Source organism: Elaeis guineensis, chromosome 4 (assembly GCF_000442705.2).
Source record: "Elaeis guineensis isolate ETL-2024a chromosome 4, EG11, whole genome shotgun sequence".
NCBI classification, from domain to species: Eukaryota; Viridiplantae; Streptophyta; class Magnoliopsida; order Arecales; family Arecaceae; genus Elaeis; species Elaeis guineensis.
Genome location: NC_025996.2, coordinates 29,395,056 through 29,422,890, shown reverse-complemented (window position 1 = coordinate 29,422,890; position 27,835 = coordinate 29,395,056). Strand labels below are relative to the sequence as shown.

Here is a 27,835-nt window from a genome sequence, read left to right as displayed (position 1 = left end):
GAGGATCATCCGACGCGAGCTTTGCAATTGGAACAGTGGGACCGCGGATCGACGTGTTCGCTTGGACTCTTCTTCCACGGACCGGTGGTTATTTTCGTGCAGTGGGCTACGGTGGCGGCTCGGGAGGTGACACGTGGCGTGGGTCAGAACGGTGCATGCCCCTTTTCCTCTTCTTTTCTTTTCGGCTTCGCGCCAGATTCGCTCACTGCATCCCGCTCCTCTCTCTCCGTGTTCTTTTTCTCGCTCCACTCTTTCTTTCACCCAAGGAAGCGATGGCCGGGAGCAGTGGCGGCACGGAGGGAAGCAACGGCGATGGATCGAGTTCGTCGCCATCTGGTCAGTTTCTCTCTATCGATCTTTCTACTCTCCTCCTCTTTGTTCTTGAAACCCTTGTTGTTCTTTATTTGGTTGGTCGGATATGAGTTGGAATTGGAAGCGGTGCGCAGTGGAGAACTAGATATTTTGTTGATTGCTTCTGTTCGTTTGTTTTGTTTTGTTTCGGTGGGATTGAAATCTTGAGGTTTTGGATGAGAAATTTTGATGGAAAACTGCTTGAAATTTTAATGGGAGATCGATACGGAAGATCGGGATTTTGAACTTGTTTGTTATGGAGTCGGTGGGTTGCGGTTAGTTGGTGTTTTGGATTTGGGATCTGAACCCGGACAGAGGTTATTTGTAGGGTTTTGGTGACCAAAGAATATCGATATTTAGTTTTGGAGTTTATATTAGGACAAGTTGAACATTTTTTTTCTGTGATGAATTTGGAAGAATCGTCTTGCATTTTAGTGTAGTTTCTCGGACACTTTATAGCCACTGTGACTTATTTGTGAAGCTTTCAAGAACTTCCATTGCATCGATAGGTTGAGATAACTGAAAGCTTGCAGAGAACGTGAGGGACCTAATCATCCAACAAGGAATGAATTTCTGATGTCAGTTGTCTAGTGAAAGAATCAATGAAGGCACAAGCCCTTAGTGATTCTTGAAGGGAAGTCCAATTGGATGTGTTTAGTGGTTCTACAAGACAAATAGAGATTTATTGTGAGAGACACAAGGCTGAGAGATACGAGGCTGATGGCTTGTCACAGATACTTTTGATGAGACTTACCCAAAGTTGACCTTGACTGACTCGTCCAAGCCAAAGTTTACCCATTACAACTCAAATTCTGAAGCATGAGTACGTACAATGGGGTCTTTTTCTAGAGATAACTGAACCTAGCAAGGACATTTGCCATTATCTGATTTTAAACTTTTCTCCTTTTGGAACAAGACATGGTTTTAATCAAGATTTTAAGTCCTCGTGGGATGAGAGGCATCTCGACTATTGTTGTTGAAGACATTTGCCTTTATCTGATTTCAATCTTTTCTCCTTTTGGGACAAGAAATAGTTTTAATTAAGATTTTAAGTCTTGGGGGGATGACGGGTGTCCTAATTGTTGCTGTTGAACTTCAACATCAAGCTGAGGTGATGGTGGGGTCGGTCTTTTCCCATTGTGCGGTGAGGATTCGGGAATGTGGTTGTTGTAGCTTCTTGATTGGTAGATGGACCTGAAAGAAAGTCCTTTTGTCAGAGTTTTTCTAATGGTGGATCCTTTAATACTCAAGTTAGTCGGAATGCAAAGAATAATAGAAGAGAAAAAGTATGAGAGAGCAGTCGAATGACTTACTTGAGAGCATGATCTGCTGTACCGTCTCATAGCATCCCGTATAGGACATACGGTATCATACCTAGAGGAAACCATATGAAATTCTCCTTTGAGTCGGTACAAGTCTCGTACCACTAGTACTGAGATATACTGGCCCATACTGAGGTATATACGGACCTGTATCGAAGTGCATATGAACCCATACTACATCAACCATACCGTACTATTTCGGCATAGGATGCGTACTGTACTGTATTGATTGTACCGTACCGACCCAACCATACGGATATGGTATCCGATATCGAGATAGTGGACCTTATCAGAGAGTCTTCTGTTTACTCCTATTTATTGAGGGAGTTCGATAGCTGTTATCAAGATGGGCGAGATGTGCATTAATTGCATGACAATTGCTATAATTATGCTCAACTATATAGTAATGGCTTCACATGTTACTTCATAGTTATAGCCACTTTAAACGTGCGATAATGGCCGAGTGGATGTAACTGCTACAGCTATTCTCGGGCCGACACAATTGTCCCTTCAATTTGTCCATATCTAAGGTAAATGATGTTGGATAGTGTCGAGATGGATTCGTATCAGCTATTACCGAGGTTAGACAAAATATCCGTCACATTAATGGCCATCCCATCTTGTTCCTATGAGAAAATGGAACTGGGATAGGGTTGGGATTCTAAACCCATCTATAAGGAGAAAGAAGAAAAAATGAAAGGAAGAAAGGAAGGACAATGATGAAGAAAAGGAAAAGTGAAAAGAAAGAAGATGAAAAAGGAAAGAAAGAAATGAAGGAAGAAAAAGAATGAATGGAGAAGGAAGAATGGAAGGAGAAAGAAGAAGAAAAAGAGAAGAAAGAAAGCAGCTAAAGAAGGGATAAGAAAAATAAAGAAGAAGAAAAAGGATAGAAAGGAAGGTCAGGAAAAAGGAAGGAAAGAAGGAAGAAAGAAGAGAAAGAAGAAAAAGAAAGAGAGAAAGAAGAAAAAAAGAAAGGAAAAGAAAGAAAGAGGAGAGAAATGGAGGGTACCTATGGGCCTTTCGATTGGGACTGCTGCTGGGATGAGGTAGGATTGTGGGGCACTCATGGGCCTTTCGATTGGGACTGCTGCGGGATGAGGTAGGATTGTGGGGCACTCATTCCATGGAGAAATCAAGATACCCTCATTTCATGGGATGTAAAATCTTGGTTTTGATGCACGAACTCATCCAGTTAGTCCAAGGCCATCTACTTTGCTTTTTGAATCATCTTATATAAGGAATATTGATGTGAACAATTCAAATAGAGATTAATTGTGCAAGAAAGGACGCATGGCATCCTCAAATAATGAAAAGAAAGATGCTAAAGAGAGGATGAGAATTTTAAGGAGAAGGGAGGAAGAAGCTTCAGGAAATAGTATGGCAAAATTCAAACTGTTGTGTTGTATTTATCACATCTACTCAAAGTCAAAATCCTATTTATATAGAGGGCTGGAATTATGGTGGAAACCTAAACCTTAAGAATCTGTCTGCATAGCCCTGTGGAGTTGAATTTTCGTGTTTGCATTCATTCTATGGCAAACACAGAGGATTGACCTTTTTAGTTTTCGTGATTTAGGTGTTAAATCCATCATTATGCTTCATATCCTTGCCAAAAATCCTTGGACTTCCTGAAAGAATTTAGGCTGTTGGCACCAACTTTACATCACTTAAAACTCAGTATGTTAAATTTCTGTTGGACAAGGAGATTGTGCATGTTAGTGTTTGACACCAATCCTTTTTGGAAGCTCATCTTAGTGAATTGAATAGGTTTGACTTTGTTTTCAATTTCGAGGTTCCATTCCTATGTTAAAATGTTCGTCACTTCACTCTGTGGGTCCACGATGTGATATCAACTCATATTCTCTCACGTCAATTTGGATCATCAAAGATTCTTTTTGTTTCTTGCTTAAATTGCACTAGTTGAGATTGACTTGATTAAAAAGGAATATCATGCTATCATAGGGAAGAGATAAATTTGCTTAGTGTAAATGTTGTATAAATTGAATCTACGAGCATCTACAACCTTAGACCAATCTGCAGCTTCGGATGGGCCCTAAAAGTGACCTTAGCATGCACTTGGTGTTGAACTTGAAAAGTGACTCACTCTCTCTCCTAGACTTCTTATATGTAGGCTGATTAAATGCAATAACTTAGAAGTTTTGATCTCCTTTCAATCACAAGCATGCAAAATGTTCAATTGCTTTACTGCATCTAGGGTTGTAACAAGACCAGATATTGGTATATACTAGTGTTTGCCGTATCGTGTTGTATCATGCTGGTACGCCATACCGTATCATATTGGTATGCCATCTATACTATATCGATACTGTTATACCGATCCGTACCACATAACGACACTGTAAAAGAATGGTATCAGTATAGGGTCCGGTATTGAGACAGCGAATCTTGATATATACATTTCTACGTTCATGCGTATTTAGTAGTTACAAATATGATCATACAATTTAAACAGATACTAAAAAAATTGTGCCCATATATGTCCTAAACAGAAATGGATATGGATTGGATATCAACCATATCCATATTTGTTCTAAATGGATACATGTATAAATTGGATATAATGTTGGATACAAATTAAACTTTTGATTTTTTATAAGGGCATTATTAGATTATTAAATTAAGCAAAATGAATGTTTTTAATAGGGAGGAGAATGAAAATTAAAATAAATATTTTTAATATATAGGAGCCAGGTTTGCACTGGTTGGTACTTGGTACTATACTGTACTGGGCATTAGGTACCAGTACTAAACCAATATATGATCTTGTACTGTACTGACACTCGGTATGCCTTGCCTTCTCGTATTGTAGCATATACCGATATTGTAACAGGATAATACCGGTATGAGGTCTGGTATTGAGACGGCGAACCTTAGGTAAGAGTGATTTCATATAATTAATAGCCACCTTTTTGAACAGCATGAATGTGAGGTCATCCATGTCAATTTTAAGCAAGCCCTAATCCAAGCTCTTACTAAGAGAGGGCTTTTGGAAAAAAAATATATATGCCAAATATCTGGGTTTCAAAATTCCTTGGTATCTGATCTAGGCCCTATTTAGCATCATTATAATTTTTTTTTCCCGGTTTTCAAACAAAAAAAAGAAACATGAAAATTGAGATAGAACACTTGTTTGGTAAGGTAGTTTTCATTTTTTGTTTTTAAAAAACTCTTGTCTGGTTGTTGAGAAAAGTGAAAGCTATTAAAAGTGGCTATCACATGAAAAGATGAACAAGTTGTCTTACCTCTATAGTTGCTACACCACCACCACCACTACCACCACAACCGTCGCCGCCACCTCTGCAGCCACCACCATCGCCATTGCTGCCACTACAATTGCCATCCATGCTGCCAATGCTTGCCATTACCATTGCCACCACCACCATAACCACCGATTATAGAATTTATGGTTAAAGTTTAAAAAATCGACAATAATAATGTTTATATTTTTTAAATTTAGATAAAATAGAAACAAAGATTCATTTTTCATGTTTTTAAAAAAATAGCAAACTGATGGTGATGCCATCGAATCTGAAGAACTTAGTATCTGTATTTCTATTTGCATATGAAAAATTTTCCATCCTTGTATCCAAATCCATATCTGAATTTGGTCAGATATGGATCTTTTGATCTGAATCTGATGCAAATCCTAATTTGGATGAGGTTGAATTTTATTTAACCCAACTTTCAGCCCTTTTTGGGTCATTTGTCTTGAAGATGAAGGGTTTGCTTATAGTTTATAGGAAGAAATGTTTGGAACATCCATATCATCCCAAAGTGCACCTTCTTGGATATGCATAGTTGGTATCAAGGATTGGAGTGTTGGCTGTGCTGCGGTGCCTTCCATGCTGTTTGCCACATACCATGCTGAGCCTGAGTTGGCACCCAATAGTGGGCTGAGTTGCTTGGTATTGAGTGGTATTGCCTCATGCATACTAATAATACATTTACCAATAATGCTTGATATAGATTAATACCAAGCATAAACCCCCACCCCCACCCCAACCAAAAAAAGAAAAAATTCCTCCACCCTTTTTTTTTTAATGTTTTGGGTATATTGAGAATGTGGTGTTTGGGGATTTCCAAGAGTCTGGTGAGAAAATTTGCGTGGTTTGAGGTGAAATTGAGGCAGATCGGAGCCTTCCTCTTGCAGTTATAAGATAATGGTTCCCTTCCATTTTTTATGTCATTAATATATAAAATATAAACTAAAGATAATAGTTATTCAGAATTCGTAGCTTAATATAACTTTATTTTGTTGTTTTTAACTATAGCACACAAATCTGGAATTAAAATAAGTGATTTTGGGAGGTTCATCCAAAGCAACATGTCTGAAAATAATCAGATGCAATAAAGCTCATTCAGGTTGATTTTTATACATTGTCAAGTGGGCCATTATCTACAACCCTATTGTTTTTTTCCCTTTTGAGTTACATTTAGTTTGAAAATTCAATTTATGCTAAATAATTCTAAAATTGTAAAAGAGTGAATTGCGAGGAAGTTTATGGTAGCCTATTGCGATATAAATGTGCAGATGCTACAATGATTGCATGTTAATCAAGCTAAAGTTGGGTGTGCTTGGGTTTAATATGAACCTATGTGAAACTTGTATATTCTCAAAATCAGCTTGACCAAGACACATAAGACTTCTTTTTTTTTCTTAAAAAAAAAAATTATTTAATAATGTAGTATGCAGTATGCACAGGGCTGATGTGAAACCTTGAAAAATTAATTTTGGTATCATCATCATCAATATGTGTCTTATATTTACATTGATGCACATTTTTAATTGCTAAATGCTATTAACAAGGTTAAAATAAAAATTTAATGCATAAAAATTGCCCTACCAAACATAGAAACATGTTTAAAGCATCAATTTCTTTTTAAAACACAAACTAAACCCCCATGTCCCATGTCCACTGAAAAATATCCATGCCACAACATGTGTCACACTGCATGGCACATGACACTGCTGTGACAACCAGTTGTTGGAATGGATACCTCAATCCTGGTTGTCATCAGTTGGAAATATAATTAAATGCAATTTCTTATAAAAATACCTGATTCAAACTTTAAATGCGGCATGCTAGTGCTGTGTCAACCTAGCACTAGCACAATGTAGATGCTAGTACTGAACATGTGGAGGCTCAGCACGCTAGTGCTGTGTTGACCTAGCACTAGCACAATATAGATGCTAGTATTGAACATGGGGAGGCTTGGTGCACTCTGTCATACATGCACCAGGAAACAGTCGTGCTGCATATTGATCTATCTCTTCTAAGGACAGATTTAGGGGCATGGATTGGCATGGCCAACACTTTAATCCTTGATTCATCCTTCATTTTCTCTGTCATATGAGATTGTTGGCAACTTGGCATGCTAAAGCCTTGACTAAGCACCATAAGGAGCTATTCTGTAGATATCTAAGACTACATCTTCTCCTATTATTTGGTGAAATATGATGGGAAAACCGTGGTTTTGAAAAACTAGAAGGAGTTTGACAACCAAGGCAGAGAAAGGAAAAAGGGGAAAAAAATCTGCCTTACCTAAGCTGCTGAAAGCTGCATCAGGTGAACTTGCTTGTCTCCCCTATCATCACCTTTGGTAAACTCACTAACTGCCGTTTCCTCCTTTTGGTCCCTAAGGCATCCAGCCTGTCTTTTAAAAAACATAAGCATGCTCATCATTGGAAGTTGATGATATTCATCATCCATCCTTGCTTTGTTGGTTTAATATGTGCAACCACCTTTCTTGTTGTCATTGAACTTTGTACATCTTACTGTCCTTTGTTTAGGATATCGACAGGGTTGTAAGCAGGAGAAGATGGAATCTGGTCACAGTGATCATCCACCTTTCTTGCTGTCATTGTGCTTTGCACATCTTACTGTCCTTTGTTTAGGATATTGACGGGTTGTAAGTAGGAGAAGATGGAATCTTGTCACAGTGATCATCTGACTAAGCAACAAAATTAATTACTAGATTGTGGATTTTTCATCAATATTTCCATCTTGCTAGTTAAATTTACAGGCAATGAACCATCATACAAGAGTTCCACTCATACCAAATTGATGTTGGTAAATTTCAAGAGGAATTTAAACAGCAAAGAAAGAAGCATTGACTGTCAATTTAAGGTACAAATAAGTGTTCACACTTCACAGTGTCTGTGCCTAAGGGGTTTTGTGGTCACCATCTTAGTTGCTTTAAGTAACTGGGCCTTAATCATTTGGTTTTGGAGTGACTAGCATGGATGGAACAAAGCAGAAGCAACTGACCAGAATAGAAAAGTGTATTTTGGTCTTATTATCACTTGGACAATTGTTGGCCTAATTAAATAGAAAAGATGTACAGTAAGTTCAACTAGGGAATGCAACTGAGCACCTCAGCACCTCCATTCTCTATTCTCTTCTCTCCATTTTTTCCTGTCTCCGCATTAGCTGTTACATAATACTGATATGGATTTATACTACAGTAGTATTTCCATTTGTTAGATCATGTAATTAGCTGGTAGATATGGTTAGCAGAACACTTGGCAGAAGGTTGTGTAGTTGCTCCCTTGCTTTACCTTGGAAGGCGTGAACCTACTTTTTCACTATACGGGTGGTATGTAGGAACTAGTCACGTTCACATGAAGTTTCTATGTGTTTCAGCGGTTTGTAAACTATTATGCAATTGCTTCTCTATTTTCTGGCTTTAGCTTTGGGTTTTGGACGAAATTATGGAGATACCAGACTATAAGAGGCTGCAAGGAGGGCATCTCAGTCTTCTGAAAACTAATTTAGTTTGATAATTTATGCAACACATTTTCCTTGGACTGCATTGTGGTTTGTATCTTGCATTGCAAGGGTGAACCGTCTCACTTCCTCCTTTTTCCTAATACCTGTCAAACCCATATTAATGGCCGGTGACTCTCTGGATTTAGTTATGCCACGAACTTTGATTTGCACTGATAATAGTGCATAGACTTATTAACAGAATTGATGTTGGAAAATCCTTTAAATTGTCTCAGTAGTGTGCTATCCTTTTTATTTTTTTTCAGCCACATATTCCATGATTAAATTAAATTAGTTGCTTGGTTACCAAAATAAAGGTTGGAAAAAATGCAAATATTTTGTGTTTATCAAACTCAAGAGGAATTTAAAGGCGTTGGGTTGATTTTTTTACTGTTGGAGTTTTTCTTTTTCTTTTCTTTTTTTTTTTTTTGGTGTATGCATGTGTGTCTTTCATTATGATGTTACTGTTGGTGCTATTTCTGAAACTCTTTTATTCAGTGATCCTTAACAGAAATTGACCCAGGGCAAGTACCATGCCTGGTGAGATGAAGAATACTGAAAAGTCAGAGACATCCTCAGGTCAGCATAATTGGGAAAGATTAAAAACTGAGAGACACAGGCAAAGCAATCCATGTGATCACCCAGTAGCCCAACTATTTGATGATAAGATTTCTGTAAAAATGAAGGTATGAACCTATTCCATGACCTCAACTTTTTTTTTGGATTATGTTGTAGTATTTGATGAGGTCTTGTGTAGAGTAAGTTGTCCTTGTACCAAGTGCATTTTGGTTGCTTTATTGTCAACACATTTTGAAATAAGATATGCCATCTTGGTACTGGACTCCGTACTGGTTCCATCCTATTACAGTATCGATATGCAGTACGGTATGAGACGGTGAGGCATACAGAATGTTGGTATAGTACAAGACTGTGTACCGGTTCAGTACCGGTATAGTATGGTACCTACTAGTACTACAAACCTTGTTTTGAAATCTCATCTTGAATAACTAAGAGTAGCTAGTGCATTTCTGATCTACTAGTTGCAAATCTTTATCTGCCATTGCTAGTTTGGGACTGTGCTTATACTTTGGATAACAAAACAAGTGGTGTGTCAGAACCTCTCAGCAGCCTGCATGGTGCATATTGTGCTTCTATTTCTTTCTTTCTTTTTTTGTGGGTACATTATAAATGGTCAACTATGTGTATAATGTCTTAGTAGCTATACCTGCTAAAACAAACCATCTACTATTAGTTTTATACTTATTTGATGTCTCTCATATGCTTATCAGGAATGATGTCTTCATTTGTAAAAGACCTTCAAAACGATGATCCCATCTGGGGCAGTCAACATGAGGATGCTGTCCTGTGGAATGCATGTTTAAAATATCTCCTAGCGATTACAGGCCATGCACCCTGTTGGGAAATAAACCCGTGTCTACGACAATCCAGTTCAACAACCCAATATCCGGCATAATGCGACGATTCGACCTCTCACCAACTCAAAGGTCGTACTCGGTCATTGGGTGAAGAAGAACACTAAGTCGACCTTCAGCCGACTCGGCTCAAAGAGCCAGACAAGTCGACCTTCAGCCGACTTAGCCCAGAAAAGTCAGCCAAGTTGGCCTCCAGCCGACTTGGTCCAGAGAAGAACCACCAAGTCGGCCGGGCCGACTTGGTCCAAAGAAAAGATCACCAAGCCGGTCTCCGTCCAACTTGGTCCAAAGAAGAGTGGCAAGTCGGCCTCAAACCGACTTGCCTCAAGGAAGAAGGGAAGTCGTCTCCAAGCCGTCTTGCCCCAAAGAGCTCTGACCACTAGCCTAAAGGATGACACGCACAAATTGATAAACGTGGTCCTGCCCACGACGTGCATGACATTAATGCCGTTATAAAATCCATTACCACGACGTTCACAGTGACGCATGTTTGGGGAGTAACTGCCTCATAATGGCGCACTTTCAGGGTAACCGTCAAATACCTTATATAAAACGGAAGCAATGGGGGTATTCGGTAAGGTTTTTCTCGCTCGGGCAATTACTCTACTGTTCTCAAATTCCTCCACTAACTTAGGCATTGGAGGGTTCATGCTGGAGAACCCCCCATCTTCTTCGGCACAAGACATTTTTGCATGTGTATCCCACCGGTGAGCTAAACGCACGCAAATCGAGGAGTTTGGCGACAACACACCCCTCTTGCTTTATCGGTTAAAAATGAGAGCCCTATTTGCTGCTTAACTTCACAATATACCCAATCTGAGATCAGTTACCATTCTTGTCACATTTTGATAGTTTGGGCCAAAATGCTAAAAGCTACATGACACATTTATCATATGAACCAAATGTCCACTAGAACATATAATTTCATTAATTTTTCAAATGTAGACTAATCTTATGAAGTTACGGTTCGCCTTTACAAGGTTTTGCATTTTAGGACATTGGATTGTCAACTGCATGCTTTGCAGGCTGATTATAATAATACAACTTTATTGGATGCTCAAGAAAGAGCCTCACCTCTGAGAGAGGGACTTTAATGTAAGATTGTGTGTAGGGTGTGCATTGGTTTATAGTTGGCCTTCGCTGCTTCTCTTTTTGTTCACAAGGTTGCATTTTAACGAACATAAAATATCCTCTGCTTGCCCTTTAGTTTATGGGAAAGCAAGCTAATTATTGTAATGAACACCTTCCATCCATGGACGGCCATTTGCATGTAACAGATATCTCAACCTGATGCAGCTTCTACGATCGAAAAGTTCCTTACTTCCTTTAGTATCTTCTGTTTTGTCAGGAACATGCATGAATTAGCTAACATCACTTGAAAGATATAGCAAATGAGATTATTAGCCTTTTTATATCTCTTTTGCATTTGGTCAAGACCATTAAGAGGTTCTGCTTGATCAATTATAAGCTTTGTTCAGAGGGCCCAAAATATGTTCCCACTTTTGAATCCAAGCAGCTCAGTGTATGTTATCATCTTACAACTTCTTGTCCTCAGAAGTACTATTAATTTGATTTTGGTGAAACAGTGATATACCACATTTTTTTAATATTTCAATTCCAACTCTTGATGATTGTTGTATATGTATATATTTATTTCTTGAACCACTATATTTACTGAATTGATGAATTCGATACCTTTTATGACTGGCCATTTTCTTGCAAAATAAAAAAACTCAATCTAATGCAACTTCCAAGGTATCAAAAAAAAAAAAAAAATCCTTTTCCCCCAAATATCAAGAAAATGCATGAATTACCTAACATGACTTGCAACAGTTTTGAATCTAAGCATCTCAGTTTCTGTTCTGCTCTTGCAATTTAAAGTCCTAGGAAGTAAATTTAACTTGATTTTGATGCAAACATGCTTTACCACTTTTTTTTTTTTTTAGTATTTATATGCCTACTGTTGATGTCCACTTTATCATCTATGCATACATTTATAGAATGCTTTAGTCACTTTAATGGCTGAAGTGAGTAACCGAACACTTTTTGATAGCAGTCTTAACATGCCAGCCTTTTTTTTTTCATTTTCGCACCCACCATGCATTTTTCTACTTTCATGTATTCTTGAAATAAGATTTCAAATTCAGGTGAGATTGATTTGCAAAGTTTCACATAGTTAAAGAAATATCTTTTGTAGCACATGTTCATGAAAGGGGTACCTTTTAAGATGCTTCACAGATTAACCATTACTTGTGGTTAATTTTGGAGTCATGCCTATGCCTTCTTTAAACATTTAGAATTTTTGATTCTGGATTTCTGCCTTCATCAAAAAAGAAAAAAAAAAAAGATATTCTGGGTTTCTGCCACTTTCAGCTCTCACGCTGTCCTGTGGTGATCTTTAAGGAACCTCCAACTGGGGATGTTACAAAGCTGAGTCTCTTATTATTGACCATCATTTTGTGTAATTGTGTATAAACCCACTCACTTCCTTGCATACGATGCATTGTTTTATACTTTTATATTCAAAAAAACTTGCATTATTCTTTGCCTGTATACTCTAAACTTTTAGCAGCCATGCAATTTATGAGAGAAATTGAAAGCTTTGTTTTCTTCTTTTCTTTTTTCTTTTTTTCTTTTGGGGGGGTATGTGCTGCAGCTAAAAATGTTAAATTGAATAGCTACGGTGAAAGATGATCGAACTTTAGAATTTGATGTTCCGAGCAGTCTAGAACCTATGCCAGTTGATATTAGGCCTGAGGATGTTGCTGTTGAACCAGTTGATGAAGAATTACTAGACTCAACGGACTTCCAATACAGACCGCCTATGCAAATAGTTATTCTTATTGTTGGTACACGAGGAGATGTGCGGCCCTTTGTTGCTATTGGTAAACATCTACAGGTTAGCTTTATTTTTAGCATAAATAGTGTCTAAACTAGTCATTAGCGTTCTCTTCACCTGGAAAGCTATAGATGCCTTACATCATATGGAGCCTCTTTTTTGTCCAATTTAACTTGTGGAAGCACTTGCTAAAAATGTACTAATGTAATTCACTGATCAATATATGGCAGATATTTTAGCTTATCAAATTTGAAAAACACTTAACCTGTTTTTATTATGGTAGAGCATCCGGCTGTTGTGAGTTAAATATACTGAAGCTACCATTTTATTATTGACTAACTTATAGTATCTTTACATAAAATTTTGCTTATTTGAATAGAATCAAAAAGTGCAAAGAAAGATGTACTTTAGAATTTTATGCTTTGGAGAAGTTGGATTGGGTTGCATATTAGATCACATGGAGAGATCTACTATCCATTTGCTTGCCTAGATGATGCACCATGCTCTTTGTATTTAGGTTAACGGACAATGCAAGTGCACATTTGATGATTTGTTTGAATTGATCTGAGGAGGATAAATTGTGCAAATTGGCAGAAAATCATCAAAATAATCATTAGGATTTTTCATATATGGCAATCTGGGATATAATGTTATTTGTTCTGTATATGAGCGCTCCTGCTAGATGGAATATGTGGTTGAATATCTTTAATAAAATATAAGCATTATTTCAAATGAAAGCTCACTCTACAGAGACAAAACTTTGTTGCTTATCATTAGTTAATTGTTATACTGTTATCATTAGTATTATTATTTGTATTAGAATGCATCAATCATTCAACAATATGTTGACCAACTAATACATTTTTGTTTCTTGTCCATTGACTTGTTAATTTGTAATGATGCTCTTGCATTTGTTTGGTTGATTCGCACTCTTTTATTTGTTGAAGTACTATTACTTTTTTATAATATAATTTTACTTTATGTACAGTAATTAGGCTGTGAATTGGAATTGGTTGATCTAAATGCCATTTCTTACGTTACTTCTTATGACATCAAGCATCAGCTTTAATTAGTGTGGTCTCCATCCAAGTATTTGTTAACAGTGGCTACAATATCCTCCCCAATTATTGTCTTAATATCTTCGTATATTCTTCACATACTAATTAAATAAAAAGGATCAGCGAGATAACCTGCGATGATTTCTTGCAGGACCATGGGCATCGTGTTAGACTAGCAACTCATGCAAACTTTAAGGAGTTCGTATTGACTGATGGACTGGAGTTTTACCCTCTAGGTGGAGATCCCAAAATTCTTGCTGCATGTATGTGAATCACATGCATCTGTTGTTTATTACTTGTTAAAAAGACGTGATAAGCTAAAAATTAGTGGAACTTGGGAGTACTGGATTGATAATTTGAACAGATATGGTCAAGAATAAGGGATTCTTACCTTCATCACCTTCAGAGATACATATTCAGCGAAAACAGATCAAGGAAATTATATTTTCATTACTCCCACCCTGCAAGGACCTAGATGTTGATACCGGCATTCCTTTCAAAGCAGATGCGATAATTGCAAATCCAGCAGCATATGGTGAGATTTTATCTGATTTTTTGTAATCTTATACACAATATCTACACCCTCTTTGTTCTCCTTTACAGTTTTAACAATCCAGAAATGTCACATGAATATCCATTCTAAGATTGGCCTTTTTATTTATTGACAAAATTGGCATAACTGATCAAGGTGATGTCCTTTCTTCATTGTACAATTGCAGTGCACATAAGTAAATAGACTCAAAACACAATGATGTGTTACATGCTTCGGCTTAGTCTAAAGGTTAAATATGTAGTGCTAGCTATTGCCAAAAAGCTCTTTCCATCCATTCTAAAGGATTAGTTGGGTTAGGTCCCGGAAACAACTAAGAAAAGTATTCCCCTTCCCGACACCATAGACATAGAGTACTCTTCCATCAAGTCAATGGTGATGTCTACTTAGTCACCGGTCCGATTTTGGCGCTCAAAACGGCACAGTGGCCATCTTGGAGGAAGGGAGAAGAAGGAGAGGAAGAGGGAGAGAGGGCTTCCGGTAGCCGTCGGAGGCCATCGAGCTCTTGCCGAGCTTGGTAAAGGCGGAGGGAGGAAAGAAGAGAGAGCGGGAGATCTTACGGATCACTGGAGTCCTTCGAAGGCCTCCGGACGGACGGCAACGCCACCACGAGCTCTCCGACAGCCAGCAAGCCAACTCCGAGGGAGTTGAGGGCGGCCAAGGCCGGAGGAGGTCCTCTGCCCTCTAGTTCGAAATAGGTGAACCCTTGTTTCATTTTTTTTTTGGTTTTTAACTGGCGAAGTTGCCCTTTTTAGGTTTTTAATGGGCGACGTCCGCAACGCAGTTGCCAACTTCACCTTTTTTTTTTTTTTTGTAATTTCGGTTGAAGTCAGCAAATGGTTTGCTGACTTCAACCAAATTATTAAAAAAAAAAGTAAGGGAAAGTCCGCAAGAAAAACAAAAAAAAAATTAAATAAGGGTGAACTCCTATTTTGAATCGGAGGAGGGTGGAGGCCCTCCTTCGGCCTCAGCCACCCTCAGCTCTCTCAGAGTTGGCTCGCCGGCTATCAGAGAGCTCTTGGTGAGGTCGCCATTTGTCCAGAGGCTTCGAGAGCCTCCTGTGACCCATAAGATCTTTCTCTCTCTTTTCTTTCCTCTCTTTACCCTTATCAAGCTTGGCAAGAGCTCGGATGGCCTCTGATAGCTGTCGGAGGCCGTCTCTTCCTCTCCTTCGCCCCCTCATTCCCTCTCTCCCTCTCCTTCTCGCTCTCTCTCTCTTCCTCTCTTTCTTCTCTCTCTCCCCTTCCCTTCCCCGTCGGTTCGGCCCGGTACAGAGCCATACTGAACTGTACTGCCAGCCGGCTAGCACAGGGTCTGGTTTTGGTTCACCGATCCTTGGTTCTTATACTCTATTTTTTAATTATAATGGAATCTTTGCTCCATCCTTGCTCATGGACATAGGCCCTTGTTTGAGCCATATAAATCTGCATGTGCTGTGTTTTTCTTTCCCTCTATCTTCTCGGATCACTTTATTCTTCATTTTTGAGCCATAAGTACCCTGTTTCATCTAGGTCCATTTCAACATATTCCCAATGAAATAGATTAGATTTAGGACTGTCAAAATGGGCTTGGCCCACAGGACCGATTCTGCCCTACCCTATAAATGGGATGGGTTGGGCTGCCATACGAGTAGCCCAAATAACAACCGGGCCTGTTTGGCTCGTCCCACATCAGCCCAAGGGCTAATATGGGTTGGGCCGGGCCAGCTTAAATGGGCCATGAAAATTTAAAAAAAAAATCTTATTACAATTTACAGTGTAACAGTATTACTATTATGTATTAGGTTTTATATTTTATTGGGAGGCTGGGACGGTGGGAGTGGGACTTAAGTTTTTTAATTTGATTCCCGAATCCCGACCGTTGCCCACATCGCCGGTCGTCGCTGTCGCCCCGGTGCCCCCACATCGCCGGCTGCCGCCGCCGCCGCACCGCTGCCACCACATCACCGCAGGACGACCGCCTCCTTGTTAGCAAGACGATCGTCTTCGTCGAGTAGTAGGACGTCGAGCCCCTCCTCTGGGCCCCTCCTTTCCGTCGATTGACGCCCCTCCTTTTCGACCGCCGCCAACTGACGGACGACCGACGCCGCCAACCGGATGATTCCCCTCCTTTCCGACCACTGACCGGACGATCCCCCTCCTCCGAGCCCCTCCTTTCCGATCGCTGCCGACTGACTAACGACCGACGCCGCCGACCGGACGATTCCCCTCCAGCCCTCCTCCTCCGGGCCCCTTCTTTCCGTCGATCGACACCCTCCTTTCCGACCGCTGACCGGACGATCCCCCTCCTCCGGGCCCCTCCTCTCCACCGATCGACGCCCCTCCTTTCCGACCACTGCCGATCGACGGACGACCGACGCCGTCGACCGGACGATTCCCCTCTTCCTCGATCTCTCTCCCTCTCGATAGTCGCCCGCCAGTTGGTATCTCTCTCCCAGTTGGTATCTCCCTCTGGGTAGTCGCCCGTCAGTTGATTTTTTTATTAGATTATTAATTTTTTTTATTAGTCATTTGAGATTTAAGGCCCATGAGCTGGCCCAGCCCGGCCCACGGCCCTTAAAGGGCTGGGCTGGGCCAGCAATATTATGTCCCATTTTTTGGATGGGCCTAGCCCGGCTCGGCCCATCAAATTTTAGGCCCTTATGGGCCGGGCCGAGCCGGCCCATTTTGACAGTACTAATTAGATCTGAATGTATAGCCCTTTTTTTTTTTTTTCCCCTTCTTTGATGCTTTATCGCTTTTTTTTTTTTTTGGATGTTTCATGGTAGTGCCCCATGGACAGTGATATTTGTAGCATGATAATTTAGCATAAAAATTGTAACTGTGTAATAATTGAAGTGACAAGGTCAAGTCCCTCTTTTAGGCTGGCAGGATGTGTCGTTTACAACCATTTGTTACTAGTCAAGCTCATTTTTGTTTATCCAGATCTGACTGAATTTTCATTTGTTTATCCAGATCGTAGTGAATTTTTTTTTCCTTTCTTTTATTTAAGCCTTTTCAGAGTGTATGACCTTTTATTATTGACCTACACAGGCATCAGAATTGTTTGGTCTCCTGTACTTTTTTTGTGTTCCTTACATGGATAGGGGCTTCAAACAGTCTTTGTTGTACATGAAGATGCCAATTCAAATGTCTCTTTAGCATTTTATTCTCTTTTCTACTTATATCCTATGCTTGCTTGATTGTACTCATTATTAACCTTTTCATATTTGCTGCACATTTAGGGAAACATTCTTAATTTTATGACTCTTTACCTTTTTTTCTTTTTTTTTGGGGGTGGGGGGGTCAACATATTTGACATTCCATGCAACATATTCAGCCATATTTTTTTCTGTATAATTTGATTTATATCTGCCTTCTGCCCAGACCAAAAACTATAACAATTATTGGAAATTTGTGTTGGATGTATGCAAATTATTCATCATTAAATATTAAAGCAAATAATTTTGTGCTATCTCTTTTCCAGAACTGAATTCTTGTAAAAAAGTGGTTGAAGCTTCTATTTTTAGTGGTTTCTTGTTGGTACAGACCATTAACTCTTTGTCAGTTTACATATTGCTCGCAATATCAACCTTGCATCTTGTCATTAGTTCCGGTGATTACATCATTTTGTCACTTTTCTGGGATGCACCTTCAAAACTTAATTATCATGAAAATCTAACTTTTATTGTTAATGCTAGTCTGTATAGATTTGTATAATTCATGCTTTGCAATATATAAGCAGAGACCCTAATTATGAGTTTTGTCAGTTAATGTAAACTATCTATTATTTGCTTCATTTTTCCAGCTATTCCTTTTTGATTTGGCAGTTATATATGGTCCAGATTAGGAGCTGAAGCATTGGGAGTCATTTTGCCATGTGAATGTATTCTGAGTAATTTTTGTGCATAACTTAGGGTAATATTTAAATTCACGTTTGTGATTCATTAGCTGCATTTATATGGACTTATTTTATCTGAATTGTCCTAGTTTATTTCATTCAAGGTTTTTAAGTGCTGGCACTTAGCCATGCCCCTTGCTGGCTTGTGCCGACCAGCATTGCTGGCACTTTAATCCTTGGCTATATCATCCAGTTGTTTAGCCATGTTGGAACCCATTGTTGAAATTGGTTGTCCGCAAGCTTCTTATTTTGTGTCATATTTTAGCTCTACCAGACATATGCATATGATGCAGCATGTGCTTGCTTGTGCTTGGTTTCAGTTTGACCATTCACTCTTTCATTTAAAATCATGGCTTTGTTTTGGTTTCATCATTTTGGAACCCCATCTTTGAAATTGGTTGTGTGGAAACATGGAGACACCTTACTTTGTGCCATATTTTAGCTCTACCAAATATAAACATATGATGCGTAAGTACTAAGTATATACATATGCATGTATCTGTATGCACATGTGCTTGCTTATGCTGTGTTTTTGTTTGACCATTCATTCCTCTTTAGTTTAAATTCATGGCTCACTACGAACTCTAGGCTTATTAGCAATATACAGTGTTTACAAAACAGATGCATTAATTCACATCCGATATATGCAAACATACATATTTATCTGCTTATGTATACATACGTGTCTGCATGGGTGCACATATTCTATGCTCAATAAAATTTCTTATGCTTTGTTTTGGTTTGACCTCTCATTCCTCTTTACTTTGAAATTATGACTTGCTAATACTCTAGCCTGCTGGCCAAATGCAATCTGTAAACAATAGAGATGTAATTGCACATCCAAGATGCTATCAAGGGAAGCCCCTAGTGCAAGTTAGTCCTAATTAGAATGTGAGTCCCCAACTTCTTTGTAACTTCGTCATAGTTGTGCTAATTATTGTGAGTAAGACCAATTTGGAGGGCTCCGTTTCTTACCACCTACCAAATCAACCTCGGGATTTCTTTTTCCAAATCTATAGAAACCTGTGTATTCGATAAACATTTTGGCTAAGGATAAAGCCTTGATGGATGGCCCTTAGAGAGTAAGAGTCGTGACAACATCCAAGAAAGTAATGCTACATTCCTAGTCATTGTTTGGCATGGCTTGGAAGCAAGAATAGATGTGAGAGCAGGAGGACATTTCATTACCAAGCTTGAAACCATAATTAAGCAATCCTTGCTTCTACAAGGTTTTTGCTAAATCTAGTTATCAGTGATATAGACATGCAGTACTTTTTTTTTTTTTTGGTAAAAATGTAGTTGTCAAGTGTGGTGCATGTCCTAGTGTTGGATCCTTACGATATCTAAATGTTCCCTCTTACAGATCTTTGTTCAGTTGTCATATAATATCCATATTTAAGTTTAGGTTCAGGTGTTTCAAGCTAAATAAAGGGGCCTGGGTGACATATGGGTTTTATGTGGTACCGAGTATTTGAATGCTAACTCTTATAGAACTTGACTAAGCGTACACTTTGGTGGAATGGTAAGGTTGCTCCGTTGTGACTTAGAGGTCACATGTTAGAAACATGGAAAATAGCCTCTCTGCCCATAGGTGTAAGGTCGCGTACATATGACCCTCCCTAGATCCTACAATGGTAGGAATCTTGTGCCTTTTTTAAACTCTTGTAGTACTTAACTCACTGAAAATTGCTCTCAATTGACATAAACATTGTCGATGGATCAAAATATAATAATTTCAATGCACTTTTTAATGCTGAAGAAATCTGTGGAACCATAAACAGGTTGGAAAACACAAATAATTTAGCTGAAAAAATGTGGTTTGGCTTGGACCAAGACCTGTTTATAGAGAACTTATCTAGTCAATCCTCTAAGCTTGCATGAAAACACATAATACTCACCAGAGCTCTTGAATGATTTTGTAAAAAAATGTTTTAGGATTAAATAAAAAATGCTTTTCGGATCAATGAAAGTGCATTTTATTGACAGTTGCATTCTGAGTAAGCAACTTTAGAAATAGCTTGAGAAAATCTGAATCTTTCTATTGCTTAAAATAACTTAAATAAACTGTCTGATGCAAGGAAGATAGAATTGGAACCGAGACCTATGCTGGCCGGCCGGCTGGCAATAGACTCAGTATGGTCCGTATCGGATCGGACCGGTGCGAACCATCACAGAGGAGAAGGGAACTGGAGAGGAGGAAAAGAGAGAGAGATAAAGAGAGAGGGGAGAGAGAGAAAAGAAGGGAGGGAAAGCTGTCGAAGGGCTTCCAGCTAGCCGTCATGACCGTCGGACAGCGCAATTGAGGCCTGTGGCACCGTGGGCATGAAATAGAGGCAAACGCCCTTGTTTCACAGGCTTTTTTTTAAGAAACCCCCATTAAGTGAAGCTGGTAAATCTGTTGTCGGCTTCACTATTCATCATCGTTTTTAAAAAAAAATACAATGAGTGAATAGGGGCAATCACGTTTGTTTCGTGGCTGTAGCTCCGCTCGCATATTTTTCACCGTCCGGTGCCCTCCGATAGCCTCTCTGCTGGCTGCACCTTCCTCCAATACTGTCGCTGCCCCTCTCTCTTTATTTGTCGATTAAATGTCCTATCGGATGACACTGAGCCGTAAAAGCCTCCATGGCCCTCGGCGGCCTCAGCGGGCCGCCACCAGCTTCTGGCAGCCTCACCCTCTCTTTCCCTTCTCTCTTCTCTCTCTCTTCCTCTCTTTCCAGTGTTCCAATTTGCTCAACCGAACTGTCTCGGTTTGCTGCCGGTATGGCTCGGAATGCCCTGAACCGCCCAGTTCAGGATGGTTCGGCAAATCCTGATCTGATGGTTGATATATGCCAGCATAAGTTCACAATGTGCATATGCATCATTAATGTTGACATTCTTCATCATGCTTTTGTACAATAAACTTAGCTCAAGCTATTGTATCATGTTCCAAGTATTTCCTTTGTCAGTCATCGCTTCATGCAAAATTTTGGAGTACAATGCATGGACTATAGATTTTGAAATATAGTGAGCACCACAAAGATCTAAAATATAAATTATGTTCAATATAAGTTTTTCTCAACATATTTGCAGATAAATTAGCACTAGATGCAACTATTTTTTCTTTTATTTGTGAATTTTTTGTTATATATGATTGTTTGCTGGAAGTTAAACCATTGATCATAATTTGCAATGTTTTTCTACTCAGGTGCATCATGGTGGTGCTGGAACAACAGCTGCTGGGCTAAAGGCTGGGGTACTTAACTCCTTTTTTTTTCTTTGTCCCCTCTTTACTAAAATATATTGGAATAGAAACAATTCTTCAAATATTGGTGTTTAATGATGTGCAGTGTCCAACTACCATTGTACCTTTCTTTGGTGATCAGCCTTTCTGGGGGGAGCGTGTGCACGCTAGAGGGTTAGGACCCCCCCACCTATTCCTGTGGATGAATTTACACCATCAAGGTTGGTCAATGCAATAAAATTCATGATGGATCCAAAGGTAAATATTTATGCTAGCCTATTTCTCTTTATTTTATTTTGTTTGTGGGTCTTATTGTGTGTTTTCTTCCATTTTCCTTTTGAGATGTCTTTTTCCTAGGTTGTTGACTAGTTCTCGATATTTAGTTTTGATCTTCTTCATAATGTTTAGTAATGTAAAATGATATTATGATACCAATAACATATGCTGTTGGTGCAGATAATATACCTTAAATATCATCTTAATTTCTAGGACTGGTTGATGTTCCTGTTTGTGGATATGTTTGAATGTTTTAACTGCTAACCACTAGACCAATTCTCACAAATAATTCTTGTTTATCAGCAATTTATATGAATATCATATAGGGCCATATCCCCTCAACCATGGTTCGCCGTCTCAGTACTGGACACTATATTGGTAAAATCCTATCATAGTGTCACTACATGGTTCGATACGGCGTGGTAGTGTCGGCATGGGGCAATACTCCATATCAGTATGGTATGGTTCGCCCCATACCAGGCTGTATGATAAACCTTGCCCTCAACCCTATCGAAGCCATCTCAGTTCTTAGATCTTATGTAGCGATATCTAGCCTGATTTTATACCCCTGCCTCCACCCCACAACCAAAAAAAGGAAAAAGAAAAAGGAAAAAACAAAAGACATTCAATAAAAAGAGTAAAAAATCTTTCTTGCCGTCCTTGTCTTGTAAATCACTTCATTTAGGATAAAGTAAACAAAGTAACATTCTAGTGTATATACATGAATACGTACAAAACAGATGCACATAGATACATGTGTTGTTCAGGCCTAATAAGGGATTATCTGCAATGTGGAAGGCCCTTTGGGTAGATTAGATTGGGGTTCCAATGAAATTGGTCAACTGCTGTCTAAAATCTGAGAACAGGACAGCCAAGAACTCATTATGAATTTATGAATGAATTGAGCATTAATTGTTTGATTGAGCTTTTTAATCTTGGGTGTCACATTTATTTCAATGATAGTGAGTGACCAATATTGAAAAAGAAGATTTAAGTATATCACCTGATTTAGTAAAACATGATTAAGGATCGACCTATGTGTAGAAAAATTGTTAATCTGCTTCCCTTTCCTCACCATCTTTCTATCTCCACCCCTCTCTCCATGGAACCTATGTATTTTGTCTTCAAATGTTGATGGGAGATTAGCTCTTGGGAAGCAGATGGTGTTAATGTGGCACAGAAGTAGAATGAGGGATGGTGACATGGAGAAGCCCCACCAATTCTGATCAAGGATGGAAATGTTGTTGGAAATTGGTTCCTCATTTGAAGCTATGCTTTTGAGCAATTGGTTCCAAAGATTTCCCAGACATCAAAAACATTGAAAACGATATCGACTTCCAGAGCCATGTCATCACCACCCTCTATGTAGCAGTGAATGTCTACCTTGTGGGCCTCTTCACAGACATCCAAAACCACTGCACCTTGCATGCCAAAGGCATATTTCTCAATTCAAATGAGATACAACTTGTCCATGTTGTGAGCACCTTATATAGTCTCTGCGGTCACCACCTATCTCTGCCTGTCTGGCTGAGGCCGAGAGCTGAAGCCTAGACGAGAACTCTTGCAAGCTACTATGATTTAATGGGGATTAAGATATGTTAGCAAATTTGTCCATATTGTATATGCTGATATGTCGAGGTGTACTCAGTTATATCAGCTGATATTATTTGAGTTGATATTTTCTAATATTGCATGTTGGTGGATGCTCAGTGTTGTTTCAAATCAATAACTTGAGCGATATGAAAACCTTACATGACACCCAATGGGCTGCTGCCTTAGTTTCATCACCTATTAGGAGAGGCCAATGTATCACTCATATTCTCTATGATACTCTCTGCTGGTGATATTGTTGTCCCAAAGGATCTTAGGATAAACGTGTGTGCCTTGCTTCTCACGTAGCAACATGTCAATCTCAGAGAAAGTACCCTTTCATTTTCCCCCTTTTTTTGGCTGCTCTGGTCCCGGATCAAGATAGTGCCCACTGTGGATCCTCCACTTGTGCGTTTTGTGTTGTTGGAGTGCATGATTGCCGATGGTAGTACCAAAGCCTAGAAGAACATGATTTGATCTGTGTAGCCAACAAACCCCTTATCATAGATCTGGAGATTAAAACAAAATAAAATAATATAGAAGTTACTAAGGCTGATTGCTTGGACCTGCTGCTGCCAGGTCAGGTGTGTGATTTTGTGAAGCAACAATTATCCATGACCAGTTTTTTTCCCCAAAACCTTTTTTTGATCTAGGCTTCATCGAAATCTGGCACCAACTTGGTGACTTGAGGATTGCTGGCAACAGCTGCATGCTGATGCTCCAGTTAGAGTCCGAGGAGACGTTATGTGTTGGCATGGAGCCAGCGACCAGTAGCCCTTTTGTCCGGGGGGGGACATCGGGATGGGGTATCATCCTATGTGTCAGGACAGGCTGTCTCACCAGCATCCCCATCAGGGCATTTTGGGATATTTCCTATCCCAAGTGTCGGGACGAGACGGGATGACGGAGCATCCTGTTTATGGAAAAACCAGGACAGCCCCATCCCATTGGATTTAAAATCTTGGCCTTGACCTTTTTCTTTCATATTACTTTATTTTGGCAAGAGGGCTGAGCTAAACCATGTTCTATATTATGTAAGCCTGATAGAGATATGGTTTTGGGCCTGACATGCAAAGGTAAGTCAGGCCCATATACCCAGGACGAATGCAGGATAACACAAAACCACAAACCTTCATGATAGGCCAATTGCTGTCTGGCAGAAACTGAGTATGACACCTGATATGGGCTGTCTATTTCATAATCTTAAGCCTGAGCTGAAATATGATATTTCCTGGCCCAACAGAAGCTTATATTACAAAACTTAGGCCAAAATGGCTGTTTCGACTTGTTTTGAACCTCTAAAATACTTAATGATATGAAACATATACTTGGTGATAAAATGGTTATGGCTATATATGATGTTATATTGCTACATGTTATGTGTGGTTATTGTGCTATTTATTCAAATTATTCTATTGTTATCGCATGCATACTCATTCTTGTTATTTCAATTCTGATAAGTTGACTAGAGATATGGACATGTGGAACATAGGATGAGGTGGAATGTGGGCTGTGGGAGCTCATTTTTGTTTTTTCAATGGTGATCAGTTCAATCCAATACTGATTAGTCCAAAGGTGACTTGGAATGTGGGCTGTGGGAAGCTCATGTGGTTGGGGTATGTCTTGATTGGTCCATGATGCCATACTAGCCTCTTCTTAGGACTTACATTAAGGACCGATGCCCGAGGGTCTGAGGGGTGATTGTGTTTACCTTGCTCGTCATGTGGCATGATGCTGACTTGAGGGGGCATCCTCTCCTCTTTTTTGTTGTGATCTTGGATCATGATTACGCTCACTATTGACCCTTTGTGTTTGCATTGCTGTTTTAGTCTTTGAGGTGCATGATTGCTAACATTAACTATATCTGCATTCAGATTCTGTGTCTTTGGGAGGAAGAGAAGACTACAGATCTCAGGTGATTGGAGTTTAATCAAGTGTTCCATAAATGCGCAATAACCAAAATATGAATTAGGAGTGCAGAATTAAATAGACAGCAGATTTGCTTAGTAACAATTAAACAACAGAGACATCGATACAGAAGTTCATGCGTGTTGAAACTACATGTTTCAGCATAATTGAAATCCAATGTGGATTCTTATCAATGAGAAGATGTGATAAGATCAGTGAAAGATATAAGAAATATGTACTCAAATCCTATTAGAACTCCTAACTAAGCCCAATATTATGACATCATTGTTCAGTTCATGCTACAAACTGGACAAAGTAAATTAAAAGAGTCTTTTTTTTTTTTTGACTACTAATCTTCTTTTAGACATGGTAGGACCTAACTCTTTTGTTGATATAGGCCAGCAACTCTTTCTTGTTTTATGCTGATATAGGCCCAATATTAGACACATCAATGGCTGCAGTCTTCTCCTTGATTGTGCTGGACAGCATGGTATAGGCCAGAAACTCTTTCATGTTTTATGATTGATTACTTGGAGTCCTCCATTGCATTAAAACTTGATCTAAACACCTCATGAGCTGATTTTTTAAGCTATCACTGCCTCCCGTGGTGCACAGCAAGCGATCTTTTAATGCTGTTGCATCAAGTGGAATGAGCGGAGACCAAAGAAAATCTATCAACCTTTAAACTTCTATTATATTTTTCAAATTAGTGGAAAATTCTACTCTCTGTAGACTCAGGGTTTGAACCCTGGACCTCTCATGTGGTGAGAGGAATGCCAACTAAGTTTTCCAATAATTAGATCTTTGACATGGGAGTTTTTTTGTCAGTTCAGTATCTGATATAAAACTTAGTTGTGACTTGTGAGTCATCTTTCAGTCATTGAAAAAAAATAATTCATAAAGTTTCCATGCTTCTCACCTGTCCTTGACCATCTGCGTGCGTGCTGCTGTTGCAATCTTGCTCGAAGGCAGCTTTGGGGAAACCCTAGCTGGTGTTAAAAAGGATAGATCTGAAGTGTGAAGACGAGAGAGTTCTCAATCCAGGGTTAAGGGTGAATCGATGGCGAAATGTTATTTTTGCAAGAAAACATAATAGAAGAAAAATGTTGCCATCAGTAGATTAAAGATTTAGAGGGGAAACAGAAAGAAACCTTCAAACACCAACCACTGGCTGGGGAATGCTGGCAAGGGACAATTATAGTTGCACCCTCCCTCCCTATCAATCTACGTTCCAGGTTGACTGATATTGGAAAACGGGAGTCACCAGGCCAACCAGCTATGGTTGTCAAAAGCTACAATGAAAACAATCACATGATTATGTTTCTCCGATTTCTTCTTTCTTTCTGCATGTCCCCAGAGTATGTCAAAGTTATTGTCTGTCCGGCTTTAATGGATATTAAATTTAATTGATTGAAACGGAAACATCAAAAAAATGCACTCACCAAAACAACGTAGCCACAAAGTATGATTCTCTGAAATGAACGAGGTGGCTTGATAATGTTTTTGATCAATTTGCTACATAATATGTGATAGTGTTGATGGAATGTGACCTCCTGCAACCATAACCATCAATCCTTATTCCAATTATTTATTGTTGAGTTTATGAATCCTTATTTGGTGGTCGTTCTTGTTATGTTTGCAAGCTTTTCAAACAGTTACAAGTCCTGTCAAATTTTAGGTCTTCATGTTTCTCTCTTACCTAGTCATTTCTACTAAGGCTGCTGTCCTTCCAAGCATGCTGGTATGTGGATACGTTATAATTATGAGTTCATTCCTGCAACCACTTTGGTACGTAGCGCCTTTTGAATATGAGTGGGGCTCCTAGGTGGCACATTCGTGGTGCCAAACCGAAGGAAGAGCAAAAGGAAGGTTGGGTGAGGTCAAGTCAGACCTTCTGTGCCTGGCACTTTTGTGGATTGAGTGAGTGATCGCTTGCTAAAGTACGAAGGTAAGTGAAGGATGCTGTTCATTCTCGCCTTAGTGTTTTTGAGTTCATTGGTCCCAAAGGACAGAAAGCACTGTTGTTTCCTCGTGCTTCTGCTAACAGGAAGCATTGGTGAACTGAACACTAAATGTGCATTTGTCAAATTTGGCAAAACTTATTTTATCTTTCTTTGATGTCAAATGGGACAAGGCAATCCCATCTCTTAATGGTTATGAAGGTAAAATTGTTGGAAACATATATACGCAAGGAAGCAATATTGTTGTAGTGTGGCATTCTCCAAAAAGAAATAAAGCAATCATGAGGTTATTATCGGAGATGGTTCAGGTTACTATTATGACATATTTCAGCGTAGCCATGGAATCAGAAGATGGTGTGACAGTAGCAGTGAAAGCATTTTTTAAGCATCTTCCTCAAGAATTGCAACCTCAAACTCCACCACCACCATCAGGTCTCATCGAACACCTTTTTGACTCTGTACGGAGATGTTTAGGAAGTTATGGTTTCTCCGGTTGTAATGATGCATAATATATGCACCGAACTGCTGCAAAAAAAGGAGCTAGGTAAGTAGTTTGAGAGGCGGGCAGCTACTAAATCAGCTGAGTGAAGGGCATAAATTATCTTGAAAAAGGGATCCTTTGTTGTAATAAATAATTATTCGAGTATTGTTTCT

General features: G+C 39.2%; 1 pseudogene; it reads left to right on the top strand.

Annotated features, from left to right (window-relative positions):
* Positions 1-52: 52 nt before the first annotated feature.
* On the top strand, positions 53-27,835 carry LOC105043157 (sterol 3-beta-glucosyltransferase UGT80A2-like; annotated as a pseudogene).